The sequence below is a fragment of the Cavia porcellus genome, unplaced genomic scaffold (genome assembly GCF_034190915.1).
Source record: "Cavia porcellus strain 051 isolate PalLab524CR breed Dunkin Hartley unplaced genomic scaffold, mCavPor4.1 scaffold_18, whole genome shotgun sequence".
Taxonomy (NCBI): domain Eukaryota; kingdom Metazoa; phylum Chordata; class Mammalia; order Rodentia; family Caviidae; genus Cavia; species Cavia porcellus.
This window is the reverse complement of record NW_026947501.1, coordinates 48,623,148-48,645,060: the sequence shown is the minus strand read 5'-3', so window position 1 is coordinate 48,645,060 and position 21,913 is coordinate 48,623,148.

Sequence of the window (21,913 nt, the reverse complement as noted above, 5' to 3'; positions counted from 1 at the left end):
TGCAGGTGGATTTCTTCATTTATTCTGCCATTAGTTAATGAGGGGGTTAATAAAATAGGTTTCCCGGAAGTCTTTAAAAATTGCTAGGTCTCAGATGCAGGGCGGTAGTTGTTGATGACTTAGCCTCTCCCCTACTCTACTTCCAGCTTCAGGAAGTCCTCTGGCTACTCATTTTGTGTTTGTGGAGCTCAGATCCTATTACGCAGCCTGGAGACTGTACCACCCTCTATATATTCCTGCAGTACCTTAATACAGTGGAGACCACAAAACAGTTGCATTGAAATGCAGCAGGGTTATATCATTAGTTGGTAAACTGTGGTTACTTGGAGAATGCTTGGTGCTGTGTTGGACAGTGCATAATCCTAAGCTTGCTCAGTACCCTCCTAGAGCTGGCCAATTGTGTAATATGTCATAAGGAAAATGAAAGTACAGTAACATTAGCTTCTATTTCTTTAGAATGAAGATTATTTCAAGATATGTACTATTATTTGTTAATATTTGGGATATCCAAAGAAACAGAACTGATGGCATGTGTGTGTTTGGCTATCTAGAAAGAAAGAAGAGAATAGAAATTTAGAGGGATAAGAGAGAGGGAGATAGAGAGGAAGACAGAGAGAGAGAGAGATGAACAGAGAGAGAGAGAGAGAGGAGAGAGAGAGAGAGAGAGAGAGAGCGCACGGAAGTGGGTGGTTCAATGCCCATATTTGGGGCAAGGCTGGGTGGTTCAAGATTTCAGCAGCACATCAGGCAGGCTGGAATCTTGCATCTGAAACTTATCTGGAGGTGTAAATCCCTTGTCTTCAGAGGACCTCAGACTTTGAAGACTTCTACTAGACTGGCCAACCCACATTACAGAGAGCAAACTTCTTCCCTGGGTTCCGGGTTAGCAGGTTTAAATGTTAATCAGTACCTGCCGGGCTACACCCAGCCTGCGGTTCATCCCCACAGCCAGGCCCAGTGCCTACTCACTTCACCAGAGATGAATCACCACCTGCTCTTGCAGAGGTACACATGCACTTGAGTTAATATTTTCAGTAAAAGGTTTGTTTTCCTTGTATAATTATTTACTTGACTCAGTTTGAGGAAACTTGAAATGTTAAAATGATAGTAGTATGTGAAGAAATTATTTTGCAGGGCTCTTTCTGGCTGGGGTTCCATTGCTTCTTCTTGGGGCACCTGGAGGCATCTATTTTAGTCTGGGCACTAACTTCACTTCATTTGCTCCTTTCTTTGACCATGAGGGCATTGCTCCTTGCCCCAGGACTCAGCCACTGGTTCTCAAGTGAGGAGTGCATCTGGACATTGTGATGATTATTTTTATGTCAGTTCAGCTGGGCCTTGGTACCCATATTGTTGGCCACAAATTTTCTGGATGTATCTTTGAAAATTTTTGTATCAGGGTTCACTAGAGCAACAGATTACATTACATATAAAAATATATATTACTAGGCAGGCTGACAATAGCTGCCCATGGGGTCAGGGTGAAAGAATGTGGAAAAGTTATCTGTGCACTGGAGAGAAGGTCCCAAGGTGAAGGTCCTGGGGCTCATTGCAGAGTACTGTGTACATCCCTGTTGGGAAGCTGAAATGTCTGTGCTGGAAGCCTGCACGAGCTGGAGACAAATGTCCAAGGGTGATGCTGAAGCCTGGAGCTCCTCTGAAGAGGCAAAGGGCTGACTTTCTGCCTCTTTCCCTTTTTATTCCATGTAGGCTACAAGCCTATTGGTTGGTGCTACCCACATCCGGGGAAGATCTTCCCTCCTCAGTGTGTGGCCTGCATGTCAGTCATCCACAGACACACAGACACACACAGGAGCCTTACTAGTCTGCTAGGCAGATCCTACTCAAGTCAAGTTGACAAATCACAATTGAGGATCACAGTTTTGTTAGCTGAGATTAACAGTTCCATTGACAAACAGTCATTGCCCTTTATAATTGAGGGTGGGGCTCATTCAGTCAGTTGAAGGTCTGCATAGATAAAAACTAACTTCTACTAGTAGGAGGCAATTTTTCCAGCCCATGTCCATCTGACTGGAGCAGTGATTCTTCCTTGGGTCCCCAGCCTGACAGCTCACTTTGTGTGTTTCGAAACCACACCTCCAGAATTATGTAGCTCAATTAAAACTGCTCTCTCTCCTCTTTCTTTTCATTCTCCACTTTTTCTGCACCTTCTCTTTCTTCTCTGGACAATCTTATCTACTACAAAAGAGGCAAGAGGGCTTGGGGAAACCAACAGAGTAGAAACATGTTTTCCTAAGAGTATGGCTAATAAAACTATGAGCATCTTTTATCAGTTAAACACAGATGGAGATGGAGATGTTCTCTGACTTACAATGGCAGTGCATCCTCATAAACCCACTGCAAGTACAAACTACCATGAATCAGAAATGCTTTAGTCCACCCCAACATCTGGGCCATCAGAGGTGAATAGCAGCCTGAGAGAGCCTGATGTGTGCATGGTGAAAGGGTGGGGGTGCACAGCCAGCCCTATCTGTCCAGCAGGACTGTGAGAGAGTTCTGTGCCACCCACAATGCCACCCACGACTGGAGTGCAGTTTCTATGCACCACTTTCACAGCATTGTAAAGTCAAAAGACTTAAGTAGAACTGGACTAAGTCAATGTCCATCTGAAGCTAAGAGCAACAGTAAAAGGTGAATGATGGGTTTGCAGATGTGTTGCTGACTCTGAGGAGACAGCTAGGACTGGAGAGTTTCAGGGAAAGTCTCAGCCAATCACAATCTGCTTCCAAAATTGAAAAAGGTCTAGAGAATGCTGAGTTGAGTCTCACATCTTTTGGGAGACGATAGGGGACCAATGTGCAGTGTATAGCACCTGCAGTGGGGCATCTAGAAACCTGATGAGAAAGGAAGGTGTTCAGCTGGAGGGAAAAAGTAAAGTAGATGATAGACAGACACTGTTACCTGGTGCCAGGTGAAGAAGTCAGGAATTGATTCTAGCCACAGTATTTCAAGCAAAGATGTGCTTGCATAGTTTCCCTATAGAGTGCCAGGTTATAACTTGTGACTGTGGTCTGGATATCTTACCCCTGTAGTTGTCAGGGGCAAAGGGACATGTTTACACACATAGGGTCAAATATTGTGTGCAATGCTCAGTGTTGTCAGTGCCCAATGCCTTGGCAACCTTCAGCTCATGGAGCTTGCTATGCATGTATGTCTATCTGTATCTATATATCTACAACCTATATCCTGACTATCATCTATTTATCTATTATCTATCTATCTATCTATCTATCTATCTATCTACCTATCTATGTATCTGTTCTCACTTCATTATCTGTATATACGTAATAAAATAGTTAGTGGGAATAATACAAATTTAATTGGGAGAAAATTCTGAGAAACAAGAACTTGTCAAAGGAAAAAGAGAGGGAAGAGACAGGAGAAGACAGGTACTTTGCTGAGAAAGAAGATAAAGTGACCTGTGGCTGGTTGACCTCTAAAAGAATATTTCTTAAATGTTTAAAGATTAACATTTGGCAACTGTGCCCAAGAGAATTGTTCTTAGTTTAGAATAAATTAAAGACTAAGAAATACTGATTTTAGGTTGAACAAGACATTTTTATTATTTTCTTATTTTTTCCTGAGATAATGAGAAATATTTATTCTGTATATATCTTGCAGAGATATTTATGTTTCCCATTTAAGCATGTATGTCTATCTATATCTATAAACTTTTATTTCATCTGTCCATGTGCATAGTATATAATGACTCCATTCATTGCATGGAGCTGTTCACGACCACAATACACCATCTTTTTCTTGACACCTCCTTCCCTGTTCATCCACCTCCTCCAGCTGCCAGTTGGCAATGGAGGGACGTCCTTCCTCTTCATGGCTTGATCACATGTCTTTATGACACTTTTGGTCTTGGTGTTGGTTCAGGATCTAGTTGAGATTCACCCAGCACATTTGACTGGTGGAGACTGTGACCCTTCCTAGTCCAGCACCCCTATCATTGTCCTGAATTCTTCAAGACATGGAGCCTCTGAGATCCCTGACACAACAACATAGCACATTCTGGGTCACTGAATCCCCACTGTCAGGCACAGTCTTTCCCAGGGGACCATTGCTCGGTGCTATTGGGTGGGTATTTGGCTGATGGTATCAAGGGATGCTAGATGTCAGTTGAATCCCAAGGGGTGCTGATGTCACCTCAGTTGAACTCTTGCCCAGGAGTACAGGGTCAGAGCTTTCATTCACAGAGATGCATCACCGCCTTTATGATTAACAGCCCTCAAAGGGGTGAGGTTGACTCACATGAATTCATTGACTCATTCTTGGAGAGTTTGGTATCAGAGAGGTTCTAATAAAAATTCAGCCTGGTCTTAATAATTACAGAAGTGCTTTTCCTCACATGTGGTGAAATGTACTCCAGTTAGAACTGGAAAGGGCCCAAGTGATATCATTCAATTTCTCATTTCTTCCCTTCCCTTCCCTTCTCTTCCCTTCCCTTCCCTTCCCTTCCCTTCCCTTCCCTTCCCTTCCCTACCCTCTCCTCCCCTCCCATCCCCCACTCTCTCCTCTCCTCTCCTCTCCTCTCCTCTCCTCTCCTCTCCTCTTCTCTCCTCTCCTCTCCTTTCCTCTCTTCACCTTGTCTCTCATCTCTCCTATGCTTTTCTCTCTTCTCATCACTCTCCTTTTTTTTAACAGAAGAGGAACTCATCTGTTCATCTCAGAGAAATAGTAAGAATCAATTTTCAGATCTTCTGATTTTTGCCCAGTTTTCTTTCTATTATTTTAAGACATATTTTCTTAGTCTTTTGAGAACAAAGAGCAAAATCTTGGACAATACAAAGACGATATACAGCCAGTGTGGAAGAGGACAGATTATGCTACCCCTGGAGGTATTTGCTGGGAAGTAATAACATGAGGATGTGAGACTCTAACTCAGATAAATGTGAGACTCTAACTCAGATAAAGGCACAGATGTGATTTTAAAATTCTTAGTATCACTTTAAAAAGGAAAAATAAACAAAAAAGAAGTTAATTTTCATGTATTTTATTTAATACATATCTCAAACATAATTATTTCTACATATACTCAACATTTTAAAAATCATAGAAATGATACTTCACATTTCTTTTTAAAAATGCCTCTGTATTTTGCACTTAAAGTATATCCTAACTCAGATTAGCCACATTTCAAGCATACAAAAGAGCTAATAAAAAGAACCATGTTGAAAATCATTATTCCCAGCAATGAGGAAACAGGAACTAGAAGTTCCCCTAGAGGAATAAGGCAAACAACTGGGTGGTGCTCAAAATAATGCCAAATACTTACATCTCTGTTTCACAGAATTCATGTTAATCACATTAGTCAAGGTTTTCATTGTTGCACCAAAATATCTGACACCCACAATGTAAAGGAAGAGAGATTTCTTTGGCTCAGGGTTTCTGAAAATTTAGTCCGTGGATGGCAGTCTCCAATGCAAAATCAACATGGTGGAAGGCTGTGCTGAGAAAGGTGCTTAGTTCACGGTGACTGGGAAGCAGAGCAGGGAGCAGTGCAAGAGAGGGAGAAGTTGCCCCTCGGCAACCACCCAGACACACACGGAATGAGCTTTTCTAGTCTTTTGGGTGGCTCCACGACAGTCAAATTGGCAGCCCCCTTACCATCACATCAACAGTTTTATTTTCCTTTTCCTTCAAAGTGGTTATCTCTTGTCCTTCTAGACCTTCAGCGCTTAAATTCCCTGAACCCAAGTAATAATCAAGTATTAACTAACTACACTCTTTCAATGTGTCAAAACCTTGGAATTTGTGTTTCATAAGTGAAGTCAGGTGGGTCTGGTGGTTTTGATGTGGTTGTCTCTTGTCATTGCTAACACTTAGATGTGTTCCAAGCTTCCAATCTTTGGGCATTGGAGGGGGAGCTCAGGGACGCCAGCTCTCTGCACGAAGCCCTCCTCAATCACCTGGCAGATTTCACTGTGTCCAAGGGGCCACCACACTAAATAGTCACAAAAACTCACCATGAGAGTTCAAGAGCGAACCTATGAGAGAAAGAACAAAGCTTGTTTCCTCTCTGGAGAACCAAGAGTCCACATTTTCAGGCAGCACTGAGCCCTGGAGTAGCAGCTCTCCTGCTTCTGTCTGCTGCTGTGTCCTAGCAATTCCAGTTGCTGCCCTTTTGGGAAAACAAAAGTGGATAAAGAATCGTTTCCTATGAAAAATGATTTGATTGAGCAGCTTATGTAAAGATGTGTTGCTTAGATAGTGCTGGGTGCATTCTGTTAAAGGGTAATGGAACAAATTGGGTCTCTGAAGTAGAAAGGGCTGAGACGCCCCGACACTGGCTCGGGATATGTTCGAATGTGACTGGGTTAATAGGGAGCCAAGCCATGGTTTCACATGAAGTAACCAGTTAGTAGTGAACTCTTCAATATCTTGAATCTTGCTGAGGCATCCCGACACACTGATTAATAGGTGAGTCTAGTGACTGTTGACAGTTTATATACAGGGATATGATAATGTGAGTTATGGGTCAAGCTTTAAAGTTGTGATCAACAGAAAAGTAAACATAACCCAAATGGTGAAATATGCATAATAGAGCCATGTCAAATCCTTTGGATAAAAATTGACTAACCATGATGTGGAGAGTTCCAGGAAGATATGGTCAGGGCAATATCATGGGTCTTAACATTTCCATCAATGTGGGGATATGAGTGGGCAGAAAGTGGTCCAGCAACTTGCAGAATCTCTTCAGTTTTAGGCTTCTATCATATGCATAATAGATACAGCATTGTGTAAGAAGCTGGGTCATTTTCCCAGTACACAGGAACCTGTTTGTAGAAAAACAAGCATATCCTGTTTACATTTCTCTTATTGCTGAGACAAAATACCAGACACTCACAGTTAAAGGGAGAAAGGTTTATTCAGCTCACAGTTTGTGGAGGTTTCAGTCCTTAATCTGCTGGCTCCAACGCAGGGTGGCCCATGGCAGAGGGACAACCATCCATGGTGACGGAAGACAGTGAAAGCAATGAGAGGGAAAGAAGTCTGTTTTCTGTCCCTTATACTGTATCTAGTCTTTGGAATTAGGGTGGTGCCAGTCCAATCAGTGGGCTGATCCTGCAGCCACCAACCTTAATCCTAGATCTCTTACTCCTAGCATTGAGGCAGGACTCATCACATACTCTAGATTCATCTGCCACTGAAAAAAAACCCCATCTACAATTATGTAAGGCTTTGGAGGACATCTAGAGCCAAACCATACCAAGGGACCTGATTTAAGGGTGACCTCAGTGGGGTTAGTGTCCATCCAGGATTTCACAGAGGGAGATCCTGGTAGTGAGTTTCATTGAGATTTTTGATCTTGTTGGTGACTGCTACAAGGCTGACTTGACAAATATCAGACTCTCAGAAACCTGAGAGATACTAAATTGTTTTTGCTCTCTCAGCCTCCAGGCCTGCTTAGCAGGAAGCGTCTTTATGCCTTTGTGTTTTGGTCCGTTCTGTTTTCACCACCTTCTTCTTATTCCCAACACTCTTTGGGACACTGGAAGTGGGTCCTCAGGAGAGTGCTTTGAGAGATCTTTTCCATCATTTTCTATCAGTTTTCCTAACACCTTCCTGGTCTTTAGCTATCTTCTCAAATGCTTCTGTTTGAAATTCTCCTGTAAGTCAGTTGAGAAATTAGAAATGAGCTCTCACGTAGGTCTTGGAGCAGGAGTGAGTGACGGCTGGCTGGTTTGGGGTGCGAAGGAGAGATTTCTGGGCTGAGCTGTGCGGACTCTGGTCCTCTGTCACCATGCAGGGGTGCAGCCACACAACCTCTGGGGCTCCTGATAGACAGGACTCATTTTTAATGCCTTGTGTCAGGCATGGCTGCACCCTCTAAACATTCCTAATAATAAGACAAAAGTGATATTTTAGGGTAACAGTTAATAAATAATGTGACTTATCCAATCACACCTTTCACTAAAATATTATTATCTTTTGGCAGATTCATTACCGCAGAGACATCAGGATCTGATGAAACAGCCTCTAATTCTACCACTGGTACATTTCCCAGAGTTGCCTTTCTTTTAATTTAATTCTCTTACTCCAAAAGCAATACTGTCCTTTGCAATTACTGAATGAGCATTTAATCTCGCATAACGAAGGCATTTTAATCTTTTCTTATAGAAAGATGATTAAAAGGTCCTAATATTGCAATGCTTTGGATACATTTCACGCCCACCTAGTAAATGGAAGTTTCCTTTGTTCTCCTGAGTCCAGACCAACCAAGTCCTAGGCGCTAGACTGCAGTGGTTAGGCCGTCTTTGCTCTGGTGTGATAAATACTGGAAAACACTGTCTGTTGAATAGAAAAACCTCCAGATCTTCCTTAGGCTGAAGGGAGCCTAAAGACAAAGTCTCTCCAGAGAAGTTTAAGTTGCTGTGATGGTCCTTTGATTAAAGCCATAAATCTTGGCAGTTTTTAAGCCTCGCCTTACAAGGGAGACACTGAATCACTTTAAAACAACAAAGTTGCTTTTGCTGCACTAGAATGTTTCTCCGTTGACTATTTCAGTGAAAATACTAATATGAAGGGAGTATAAATAACCACATGAATTTTTAAAACTTTTCCAGAAATCAGTATTTTTTCCTGAGTTTTGCCTTTTTACCTGTTTTGTTTCCTCGGGGCAGAGCCTGGCACGTTTAAAGGATTGTACATCTAGAATGTTTGCAATGTGCACAAACCTTAGGCTATCACGAACTCCAGTGAAAACACATAGCTAGAAACCCATGGTGTGCTGTTTGTCTAGAAAGGTGATTCTCATATGCTGAGTTGGATATGTCTACTTTGGTCACACTGGTTGCTGGTGGATTAGAAAGGACTTCCACCATCACACTGCTGATACCGTGGGCGTGGCTAGGAAGCACCCTCTCCTCACATCCTTCCTCTGCTGACTCTGGTTTTAGCCCTATCTACTCAGGATCTCACTCATGTTTCTGAGGTGATGTGCAGGGCATAAGTCGGCAAGTCTGCACCTGGGAAACTCCAGAAGTCTTCTGTTAACATAGGCCTTTTCATAAGATTTCTTAAAGATGACTTTATATTTATTGCAAGTTGATAAAACAACTTTTTTAGATGGACATGGTCTCATAATCAGTGTGATGTACATTTGTAAACCAAATAGGGACGGATCCCTGTCTCCAGGGAAGAAAACACACAGGGGGTGGAAACAGCCATCTAACTGACAGTGTTTGAGCTTTTGAAAGATAACATTTTAAAAGAGAACACATTTTCTTTGATTCTCCTATTTCCATTGCATTTTATGCTAAAGATGTTAAAATTACGTAAAATCCGTGTTAAGTAAATGTTTGTGTTAATGGCATGAACTGGCGTAACAGATGATAGACATCTCACTTTCTGTGTTTAGCGACCTAGTGATGGAGATGATGATGGCACCAGAAATTCACAGAAAGGACATCTGGTAGCTCCTAGCCACACACAGATTCTTAAAGATTTGGATACATTTCACTTGCATTGTTTCTTTATTAACTGAGATCTGCTTTGATTATTTGGGCTGAGCTGTTCACAGCCAAAGGAGAGTCCTTGATTACCTAGGTAAGGGACATACGCTGGGCTGAATAGGAAGCTGATGGCCGGGTGGGCTACGTGCATTTAATTATCTGCTTATTAAAATAGTCTCATTATTTCTCTATGAAAGAGATTAGTGTGTGTGTGCGTGTGTGTGTGTGTGTGTGTGTGTGTGTTTGTGTGTGTGTGTGTGTGTGTGTGTGTGTATGTGTGACAGATAGAGAGAAGAGAAGAAGGAGGGGGGAAACTAGCAATGTGATGCTATTGGTACAGTTTTTTGGGGGGAGTCTTGGGGAAGGAAAGAGATGAAAGCTGTGTTTCCAAAGATATGAGCAGTTTGGCATTTTCAAAAGGACTATAGCAATGGAATTTATTTATTCCATTACATTTCCATGTTGATGATTTGAATTTTCCCTTTAAAATTTTCCCAAGTTATTATTATACAAAGCTTAAAAAAAGAACACTGCAGGATTTTTAATATATTTCTATAAATCTCCGGAGGTTTAGAAAAGCTTAACTTGGGTAAAATGTAGCCACTCTTTTCCTTACTTATATGAGATTTCATTAAGGTAAAACAGAATTGGCGTGGAAAGAGTTACTTCAGTTTTCTGGTTGTGGCTTTTGGAAAATAGCTTCTATTTCATGGCTTACTAGTGAAAGTCAAGAAAATAAACAAGGTAGTAAATATGTCTATCTATCTATCTATCTATCTATCTATTTATATATTTGAGTGGTCCTTTGGCTGAACGTGATTGTAAGGAGGAAAATGAAATCTGATTTTGTTTCCTGAGTCAATCCACCCTGAAAATACAATTGTTTGCCAACCTACACAATATTTAAGATGAAGAGATTCAGAGTCAAGACAAACTGATTTCAAATCTCAGATTTGTTTTTTAATGGTTACCTGACCTCAGCCAAATTTTGCAAAATTCTTACTTCTACTATGCAAAATGAGCATGGCCTTAAAATATCTGCTTTGTAATTTTATTATGACAATTAAAGATGACTATGAAGGTTTTTTTTTGTTTGTTTGTTTGTCTTTTTCTTTATTGGTTCCAGGGATCGAACTCATGACCACACACTTGCAAGGCAGGTGCTTATGCCACTGAGCTAAATCCCCAGCCCCGACTATGAAGTTTTTAGCTCAGTACCTGGCATGCAATAATATTTCAAAATATGGAACTGTGAGAGAATAAACAAGGTTAAAGAAGTTATAACGTTGAAGCAAGACACTTTTGCCACTTGCCAACTTCTCACAAGTAGGCTGCTGGTTTTCCCCTTAGAGTTACACAGTGATTTCTCTCTTAAAAAAAAAAAAAAAAAAAAAAAAAAGAGCTGGAAACATTTTGGGAATAAATGACCTGTTAAAAGTACAGAAAAATCATGCCCTGACCTTGAATCAGAGTTTATGAGTCCTGAAAGGGTGGAGAAAAGCGTAATAATGAACCATATACCTACCCATCCACACCGTACTGTGGAAGGAAGTCTGGTCCACCTGGCTTTATAACACTGCAGATTTCTGCAGGGGCTGCTGCATGTGAGCAGACCCACTGCAGCCTTCAGGGAAAGAGCGGTTGCAGGCAAGGCTGAAGCGGGCTGTGGAAGGCATTTCTCCTTCTCATACTCCTGCGTGCAGTCTTGGGAGGAGAGAGGTTTAATGGGCTGGCCTGGTAGAGTGGAAAGGCTGTTTGTGCAGCTGCATCTCCTGCCTCCCAGCGCTGTGTTGGCTGCATCGCTCTATATTTCCACAAACATAGAAGATAGAAGAACAGTGAGACATACTTGACCTGACAGTTGGCTTGTGTAAACTCTGTCAGGTTAGGAAGCATTTAAAGAAGTTTCCATAGATCCATGTGCACAGGGAAGCAATTCTCATAATCTTAACTGGAAATCTTGAGTCGCAGTATACCTTAAATGTCCTCCTTAGGCATGGGGACAAATATCCAGCAGCCAGAAGCTCCTTCCCTGCTCAGTGATTTGCATTGGACTGATTTAAGATAATACTTTAGAAATATACTGTTGTAGTCAGGGGTTGCAAGGAGAACACTTACATACAGTACACAGAATTTGAAATATTATTTTATGATGGTCACCCAGAGTTAAATACAAGAAAGTGCAGGAATTCTGTCCATAACACTAAAGACCTGGAAAATTTAGTCGAGGGCATGGATCCCACAGCAATGTCCTGCAAGAGTCCAGCTGAAGACCTGAAACCCATGACTGCCTCCCATGAGTCCGGCTGGAGGGCTAGAGCCTGTGACTAAGATTTATATAAGTCTATTTCATGGATTTTCACTAGGAAAGGTCAGCAGTGGAAGCTAGAAACTCTGTGCCAGTGGGATGAAGGAGCTGTGCTGATAGGTTGAGGTTCTACGCTGGAGCAAAAAGTGATGCTGAAAGCCATTCTCAGTGACAGTGAGGTCTCTGACAATGAGAACAGTTGAGTACATGTCCAGAAGCCAGCATGACAAGCTTTTTCTGGGGATTGAACAGCACACATCTTCCCTTCTGGAGCCAGGAAGTGATGTTCAAAGTAAGGACCAGAGCTCCCCCAAAGTGAACCGCAGCCATTCTCAGCAACAACAAGGTCCTGAGCTCCTCTGATGATATGCTGAGTTTCTATCAGGGGAGCCAGTCGACAAGCTCCTTGAGGAGAACCAATGGTTCCAAATGGCAACACTTTGGAGAACCCACAATGCCATGCTCTTCCTCTCCACATCTCTATTTATGCTGGCAACTTTCCTCAGGAGGGCCATCTACACTCAGCACCATGCTGATTCATTTCAGCTGGAGTTAAGTTGACCACCAGTTTTTAATCCATGACATGTACATTGAGAACTCACTGCAGAATTGTAAGGGAGCCAGAGACCTGCGAAATACGGATGTAGGGTACTTTAGGATCTAGCGTGCCTGGTTTTACAAACAGTCTTCCCCATTTTGACTTCTACATAATAACTATGGAGAATTGTCTGTAACGGTCACTTTAGAAAGCTCGTTGGTGTTATTTGACACAGAATCATTACTTTTTAAAAAATTTGTAAGCTAAATATGTGTCTTCTTATATATCTAGACTTTTGTCTTTGATTTTAAGTGACCAGGAAGGGAAACAAATCATCTTTAAAATTAGAATATGAATATATTAAGTTTTAGCAATATGCATTCAGAATATCCTGTATTTTCATTTGAGATTGTCTTTTTTTCCTTAGAGGATGGAAATATGTGATTTAGAAAATACTTTGGAAAAAGATGTATTAATATAGAAAATGGAAAAGGTCCTGACTGCAGAAGGTCCTGTCTCTTTCTCTCTTTCTCTCTCTTTCTCTCTCTCTCTCACACACACACACGCGCGCGCACACACACACACACACACACACGCACGCGCGCGCGCGCACACACACACACACACACACACACACACACAGTAATGAAAACCCCCTAAAAAGCCACAGTGGGAAAATATAATGAATGTGAGGTTCTAGCACAGCCTCACATACATGCATAAATTCTAAATATCAGACACTTGATTTAGAAGATAAGAAATACTAGTTTCCTTCTTTTTGTTGTTGTATCTCATTTTTTATCATTTCGTGAGCACATGTTATGCAGTGCACAGTATTTACACCCTCTGATGGCTCCTGTGCACCCCTCATCTCTTCCATTCACCCCCCCTTGGTCCCCATATCCTATCTCCCTACTTCCTGTTGTCAAATCTTTAATCCTTCTCTTTGTTTATTGGGGTAAAGTATAAAAGCTTTTCTGGACAAGAGGTCAAAATTTTAATTGTGCTGCATATCCTCCCTGGAAGGTAACTCCGGACCCTGTGACTGTTTCCTGGGGGAAGCTGCAGGCCTGGACTTTGGAGAGGGACCCAGCTCTGCTTCCCAGAAGGCACTGGCTTTGTGTGCAGCTGCTGGCTGAGCTGAGCCTGGGTCCTGGTTTGCTCCTTGTGCTGGGAGCCAGGAATAACCTGGCTTTCAGGCTCTCTGCCTCCCTGTCCTCTCTTCCCTCCCCTCTGGGTTTTCCCTGGCCCCATTCTCTTTCCCTGTTGAAAAATAGAGAAAGCAAAATACAATTAAAGTGGCTTTTGCTGGGCTCCTGGCCTATGAGGGTTCTTTGTAGGGAAACTGAAATTCAATCCACTGTTGAGAAAAGAGTTCTTTCTCTACAAACACCATTTTGCTGGCTGTAGGTGTTCCAAGCCAGAACAAGTCTTCAGCATACTTGGAAAACTCTCTATAAAGGATTGGACAATAACCAGCAGGGTGCAAGTGCTTTCCTGGGGATTAACGAGTAGCTGGGAGGAGTTGGTGGCCTTCAACTGTACTCAGGGCAGTTAACCTCAGCCAGTGCGCTGAGCAACGCCTGCCTGCGGCAGTGATTGCCACTGTAGGACATAAACACGAGAGAACACTTTCGCGTGATTGTATTTCAATGTGCCCTTTGCTTCTGAAAGGCTGAGCAGCGTACGGAGCATTTGGTGGCTAATAACACAGCGCGGGCTGGCGTACAATGTGTTCCTCATCACTTTAACCAGGCTGATGGGAATAATGCATAGGAAGAAAAATTAATATTTTATGGTGCTAAAAAGCTTGTAAAACCCTTAAAAGTATTAAAAACCCAGGGAAGGTTTAGCAAGAGGAGGGGAAACCAGGTCTGATTTTATCCAAGGTCCAAGGATAGCATTTCTCTTAAGAGCAAGGTTTTCTTAAGATCACCGCAAAACCTTAGGACACCGGTGTCCCAGTTTTGCTAACGCTCATGCAGTCAAGGTAGAGTACCTTGGTTCTAAGTTTCATGAGCCAAATTTATGTTAGATTTCACAACAAAGGGAAATGTGGAGAAAAATGTGACTCTCAGATGTACTGAGAGAGAGACATTTTTTCCACTTCTTATTGAACTCTCTTTCTTTTCCTCATTAGAGCAAGAACTTTGTCATTTACAGGAAGTTTGTGTCTTACACGAAGTGAGAGTAGGGCCATGCTAACACTCCAGCCTGCCCCAGTCTCTGCAACACGATACCAAGCCTGGGATATCAGCGGTGACTTTTCCCCTGCTTCCCTATTGCTTTGCCTCAGAAAGTCCACAAACTCAGTGTTTAGCATGGGACCTGCTTTAGTTACTGTTTTCATGGCTGGGACAGAAGACCTGACACCCACAACTTAAAGGAGGAGAGGTTTATTTGGTTCACAGTTTGTCGAGCTTTCATTCTGTGGTTGGCTGGCTCCAAGGCAGAACAGCATGGCAAAGGGGCATGGTGGGGGAGAGCTGCTCATAGCATGGTGGATCAGAAGCAGAGAGGGAAGGGAAGGGTCAGACAGGGAGACAAACTCTTCCAGGTCATGGAGCCAGTGGTGGCCTTTTCTGACCAGGCCCCACCTCCTAAGAGCAGCAGTCTGTCAGTCATCATAATCCACTGACCTCCTCATAGCACAGGAGGCTCTGGGGTGGGGGGTACAGAGGGGGTGCGATTCTTGCTCCTTTATCAGAGGCCTTTGTTGACTTGGGCAAGATGCCTCACATGCAGGGCACAGAGTTCTCCTGCATAAAAAAAAAAAAAAAAAAAAAAAAAAAAAAGAGGGCACGGGGAGGTCCCAGCAGACACCACCAGTTCGGTTGCCAAGTGATCCACCCCGGTCTGGAGTAAGGTGCATCTCTACTCCCACCTTTCATTCTCTGCTTTCTCTGAGAAACACTTTAGGGAAACTCCTAGGAATAAATACTAATAAAATAAGTCTCGAAGCCCCTGCCATGGGACTGGAAGCTCACAGTTTGGTACAGGGATCTGGGCCAAGCTATGCTGTTGGGACCCGTTTTTGTCACTACCAGTTCACAGGGGAGCAGCTCCCAGCTCCCAACTGCTCAGAGGCTGATGTGAGGGAGAAATAGGTCAGCTCACTGCAGTCAGGATTTGTTTCACAGGGCATTTCCGGTAGACACTAATAAAGCCCTTTGGATACATAAAGGAATAAATTATGGTTCATTTCCATTCCAACTTGAAAAAAATTATGAAATAAAACGGAAAGAAGAAAATTCGACATTATGGAACTTACTAAAAAGAAGATTTTCTGTAGCCTCTGGCTAACTGATTGATTATTTTCAAGCAAGCTTCGACTCAAATTGGAGGTAAGATTGTGCAGCTGTCTGTCAAGCTCCTGTAGCCAAATTCTATGATCTCCCACTTTTCTCAGCAGACTCAGCAATAGCTCTTCTGTATTCAGACACTTTCTTTCCCCAGCCTGAAGAATAAGTGGCAGTGCCTTTTTAGGGAGGAAACAACACACACACACACACACACACACACACACACACACACACACACACACCAGAAAGATTTCAGGTCTTTACAATTCTTCAAACTATAACAGGACATATGTTATATAAGCAATTATAATTTGTTTCACAAATTTGAGAAAATTATTTTTTTACTTGTGTGATTATAGACAGGTATCCTGGGTAGATGAGTAAACTAAATTTCTTTAAAGTTATTTCGTTAAACAATGTATTTAGTCAACTTTTGATTAGTGATGTTGGCGACTTTACATGTTAGTATCACTGAGTCTGTGCTCACAGGACCTGTTCCATCAGATGGGGTTTAAATCATTGTAAAATATAATACTGTGTAAAGAGGCCCTACTGATTACACAGTGCTGGTCTAACCTCAGAGGCACTTTGATTCAAAGTAGGGTTGCAAATATTGAAAGGAAGTTTTAAATATACTTCAATGGAAGTGACCCAACAACTTTATCCTTTTGGTAATAATTTTAAAATGATGCAAAGGAGGTCTTCAGTGTGCTGTGTACCACTCTTGATTGTTAGAGCGGGCACTTTGCTGCCTTGTATCGTTCCTTCTTCAGCAATGCACCAGTGCCTGTGAGAATGCTGTTACTATACCTGAATTGGGTAACTTTTGGATAAATGTAAATATGACAAAATATGACCAGTGGGTGATGTGGTGAGCCTGGCTTGTTACGACTTCTAGACCCTGAACCTATGTATTCCGTTCTTCATCAAGCCCAGCACACTGGCTGAGACTCACTGGTAGTATTAAAGAACAAAATCACAAATATACAGAGATTCCTTTTCTGCAGATCACATTACAAGTTAAATCTCATCAGTACTTCATTTACTTAGTGAAATATGTGTTCTGAAATTTGCATGTTTATTAGAACGAGAGCTGACCTAGAGTTTAGATACTGGATCCGTCATTAAGTTTAAGTTGTAGTAGCAAACACTTCCCAACTTTCAACAACTTGTAAAAATTTAGGTTAATTTTTGGGTAATGCTGCTCATACGTATCAAACCAGCAACACTGTTTTGGACTCAGGATAAAAACACCAGCTCCTCATTGGAGCATTACCAGATTCATGGCTGGGGTAAAGAGAATAGAACAGAGCCGTTTATGGGTTCTCGAAGGCTCTGGTCATTGTTCCTTTATGATACTTCCTCTTGTATTTCCCTGACCAAAGCAGATTATGGCCAAGACTGGCATCAATGGGACAGATGCGCATGACTTGTTCATAGACAAAGGCATTGTAAGGTGGCTAACTTATGTCACTAAGCTGATGGTGTTCTTCCTTCAAGGAAAGAAGCACGTATCTTAAACAGTAATACAATCCATGGCAACTATCTAAGGAGCAAGGGAGATGCAGTTTTGTCCACTACATAGCAAGTATATTATCCTGTAACAGATAAATAAGCCAAGAGAACAAATAATTTTCTCTGTGTTCCATTAGTGAACAGCTCTTTGGGCAAAAGACAAGCCAGCAAAGTCTGTGAAAGGAAACAGTGAATGATTCCTTTACTTGCAGAATGTTTCAAATGGAAAATTCCTATTTGGCAGCTACACATGAGGGGTGGGGCTCCTTTGTGAGCTAATTACCGCCTGAGTATCTCTTAAGCGCTAGCTGCTGTGGAATAACCCAGGGGTTCCGTGCATCCTGTTTGGTGGGCTTGGGGTGGTGCTATGTAACCTGCTTTGCTGGAGAGGTAAGCAGCAGAGCCGCTCCCAGCATCCCTGGAGGGGCTGTAATTCTACTCTGCATAGGTCTGGAGGATCAGCGTGCCCATGCTGGAGATGTGCGGACTGTTTTCTAAAAATTACGCAAGTGTCCTGGTACTTTGGTTTCCAGACGTCTCTTCCATTAAACAAAACCTACAGAGCAGTTCAAATACAGCTTTGAATGTCTTTATACGCGTTTTCATATTCCTGTATCTATCGTTCAGCTTTCCTGCTGCTGGAATGAAGTACTTAGCGCCTACATCTTAAAGGAGAAGGGTGTTAATGTGGTTCCTGGTTGCAAAGGTTTCTGTCCTTGATCAGCTGCCTCCCAGGCAGCATCACCATGGAAGAAGGGTGTGGAGGGGGAAAATGCTGTGCTGTCTTTGCACATCTCTAGAGTACTACTCTGGGGGCCATGTGGTCACCTTAATTAACTAAAGTGGAGCGTGAATAACCACATTCAGTCTCACTGGAAGTCTTGTCTCTAGCTTGGCCATAGATCCAGGAAGAAATTTGATCCTGCCATCTATCCTCTGTCCTACAGCATGCTAAATCTCTTAGACAGTGAGAAGACCACAGACAATGGTGGGGCTGTGTGGTGGTAAAAGCACTGTCTTCCCCGGGGCTCTCCATGTGTCCTGTCCCCCCTGCGGACCCCCCCCCCCCGGGCTTCACCCTCAGGACTCAGTGGAATGTTCTCGCTGTGGTAGCCTGCCACTATTGTTGATGTACTGTTCTCGGTGCTCCATGTAACCTATTCACTATTTGGGATGCTAAATACTTAATCTGTGTGCATATGATATTTGTCATGACACTCTGTTTGTTTAAACTGTCTAAGTTTGCTTCTTGAGTTAAATGTACATATTTTCTCAACCATGTGATCCTGGCATCTAGATGCACTGTAAAAGCTTGTGGCATGAATCAACTTCCAACCTGCCTGTGTTCCAATTGCAGCAATAAAAACACCTGCTTGCAAAAAAATGATACCTACATATATTCCCAAACAGAGAAAGGTATGTGTCATTCCTTGAGTATTTACCAGGTACCACGTTCAATCCTTTATATGTGCTATTTTATTTCATTTAATCTTTACAGCATGTTATAATATCAGCATTAAAGTCCCTATTCTATTGAGTAACAAATAAGATTGAGGAGCAGAGAGACTAGGGACTAATTAGAGAGTTCATAAATCTACAAATACTGCTGGTTTTACTCTGAGCATCTTTAGAAAGAAAAGCAAATACAACCAGAGTGCAGTAACTTATGAAGCTGTAATCTATGGCTCTGTTCTTGAATACAGCCTAACTTCTGAATACTTGATTGGTTTCAGCCAATATTTTTCAAGAGATCCTTCCTGGAATTGAATAAAGACTCTGATACATAAACCTATAAAGTAGCTAGTGGAGAAGAAAGTAGAAACTATTTTCTAAGAATTATGCAAGTGTCCTGGTTCTTTGGTTTCTACACATCTCTTCCATAAAACAAAACCTACAGGACAGTTCAAAGATAGCTTTGAATGTTTTTATATGCATTTTCAACTCTCCATATGTATCATTCTGCTTTTCTGTTTGTGGAACAAAATACTTAATGCCCATGTCTCAGAGGCGGAAGACTTTAAGGGCTCCTAGTTGCAAAGATTTCAGTCCATGATCAGCTACCTCCCAGGCAGGGTCATCATGGAAGAAGGGCATGGAGGGGGCAAAGCTTCTCACTCCACAGTGATCACGAGGCAGAGTACAGGGGAAAGGCTCCAACAATAAGTGCACACTCCAAATGCACACCCCAGGAACCCATCTGCATCTGGGGTCCACATCCTAACAGCAGTCAGCATGAACCTCAGTGGATTAATCCATCAATGTTACAGCACCTCCAAGATCCAGTCAGCTCTCCTGGGGTCTCTTCATCCGGGAAAGTCAATGATAAAGGTGATCTGGTGTATGTGATCCATAGATCACAAAAGAAAGTAGGCACAAATGGTTTATCAAATGGTCTGCACTTGATATGTGAGCAGGAAACAACTTCCTTGCTTCTTACCAAGACTTCCAACTAAGTATCATAGGTTCCAATTCCTGGCCTTGGGTAACAGGGCAGGCAGGCATAACTCCCATCTCCTGGCAACACTGTGCCATGCTAGCAACTGGACCTCAGCCCCAAAGCACATCTGAACAGAGCCTGTTTCCCAGGGAAGAACTCTGGTTTGGCCCCCAGCCTACTCACTAGCCACACTGGAAGCTGCAGGGAAGAGGAAATATAGCGTGTTTCCTCTGTGGTCCCCAGAATCTGGGTTTATCTTGCTCCTTTCGGTACCTGTAGCCTCTGAACGGTGGCTCAGGAGCAAATTTGTTCTGGGATTTGGCTTTTGCCCTTTGACTACAGCATCCCCTGAGTGGCAGAGTCAATTGCTGGTACTTGCCCATATTTTTATGGGCTCTTGGCAGACCTGATATAGAGAATTCTTACATTCTACTGTTCACCGGTTTCACTGCTGTATTTTCCTTTCTCACCCCTGTGAAACTCAGCTTTTCCTCTGCTTATTGGGTTTTTCTGCTATAGTGCTTTTCCTGGAAACCTAGGAGACTCATACGTGATCTTTCTAATATTAGGAGGGCAAGTGTTCCCACTGCACCCTCTCTTCACAGTGTTATAGCTGCCAGCAGCCTCACATTGCCAGGGCATTGTCTCAGTGCCTCTCCAATTCCAAAGACACACATCAGCTTCTACCAGAAATCCTTGCTAGTCTCAAGTCAAGGATGTTCTTCAGTTGACTTCCTGTGGGAGCAAACAGGCCAATGTCCTCTCCTAAGAGAGGTCCACACCAGTGCACGTGTCATTATGTCAACCTCTTCCCCTTCCATCAGCTTCTAGACTTTTAATACTCACCTGGAGAATGGTGACTGGAAAATCAGTCACAGAATGGGGATTGGCCTAAAAAGACATGGATAGTGTGGCAGAGTCAGGACGTCCTTCCAAAATGCCCGTGCTCTGATGCCTGGACTCTATGACTGTGTTGTAGCATCTGCCAAACAGGAGTTTGTGTTATAACTGAGGTATAATTAAAACAGAGGCATCATCCTGGATCACCCCAGTATGCCTAGTCTCACCACATGAGCCTGTAAGAAGAAGGCTCTGTCTCTGTCGACAGGCAGGAAGTTGAAAAGAGAAAGATGGAGAAGGGGAAAAGATTGAACTCATTGTTGTTGATTTTGAATCTAAAGGAAGTCCCCTAGCCGGGAACAGAAGGTGGCTGCAGAAGCTGAAAATGACTCCCAGCTGGCGGCCAGTGAAAAAGTGGGTGTTCAGTCCCCAGTCATGAGCACAGTATCCTGGATGAGCCAGAAGTGGATTCTCTCCCAGATAAGCACTCAGGGCAGCTTCCAGTTTTATTTTTGTTTCATATGAACTTAAGCAGAGAACTCAAGCTTGCCTGGACTTGCAGCGATGGAGGTCTAAGATGACACATTCACATTGTCTTAAACTTAGATTGTGGTGATCTGTTAGAGAAGGGGTAGAAAACAAACCACAGAGGGTTTGGCCACAACATTGAGGATAAAGGTGGTGATTGTCACTACACAGCTCTTTCCGTTGGGATCTCAGCCAGGATGGAACAAAATGTCCCTTTAATATGGTGCTGTACATTTGCTTTTCGCATACCCGTGGTCAGTCAGCTGCTGCTCCACCAGAGCTGGGTAGGGGCCAGGAGATTCATCACAAGCAGAACCTCGGGGAATTCCTGGTACAGGAAAGGGAGACCCCAGCAGTTGCTTAATATTTTGTATATTCTCTTAAAAGAAAACTAAATGTGAATGCCAACACACAATTTCCCTCTATTTTACTGACCTATATATAGAGAGTGAAACTGAAAGCTTACATTTATGTTCATCAAGTGTGTTCCTTCATGGATTCTAAATCCATCCTGCTCAGCATCGCACAGTCTCAGCTGCCTGCGTTTTTCTTCTTTGTTCATTTTCCCTCTTCTCTAATGTATACAAAGAGAGCAGCATGCAAGATAACCTCCTAATTGCTAGGTTACTGCCTTAGATACTTCTCTCATTGCTGATAAAATGCCTGACAATCATGAGTTAAAGGAGGAGAGGTATATTTTGGCTCACAGTTTGTAGAGGTTTCAGACCTCAGTTGGCTGGCTCCAAGGTAGGGAAGCCTGGTAGATTAGCACGTTAAGAGGAGAAACAGTCCATGGCAGGCAGGCAGGCAGGAGGCAGCAAGCGGTCAGCCTCCCTTTGCCTTTTACTCTATCAGGGCTGCAAGGATTGGATGGTGTCACTCACCCAGGGTGGCCTTTTTATTCACATCCAGAACCACTCTAAACCACTCTGTGGACTAACTCAGTTACCACACCCTTAACCA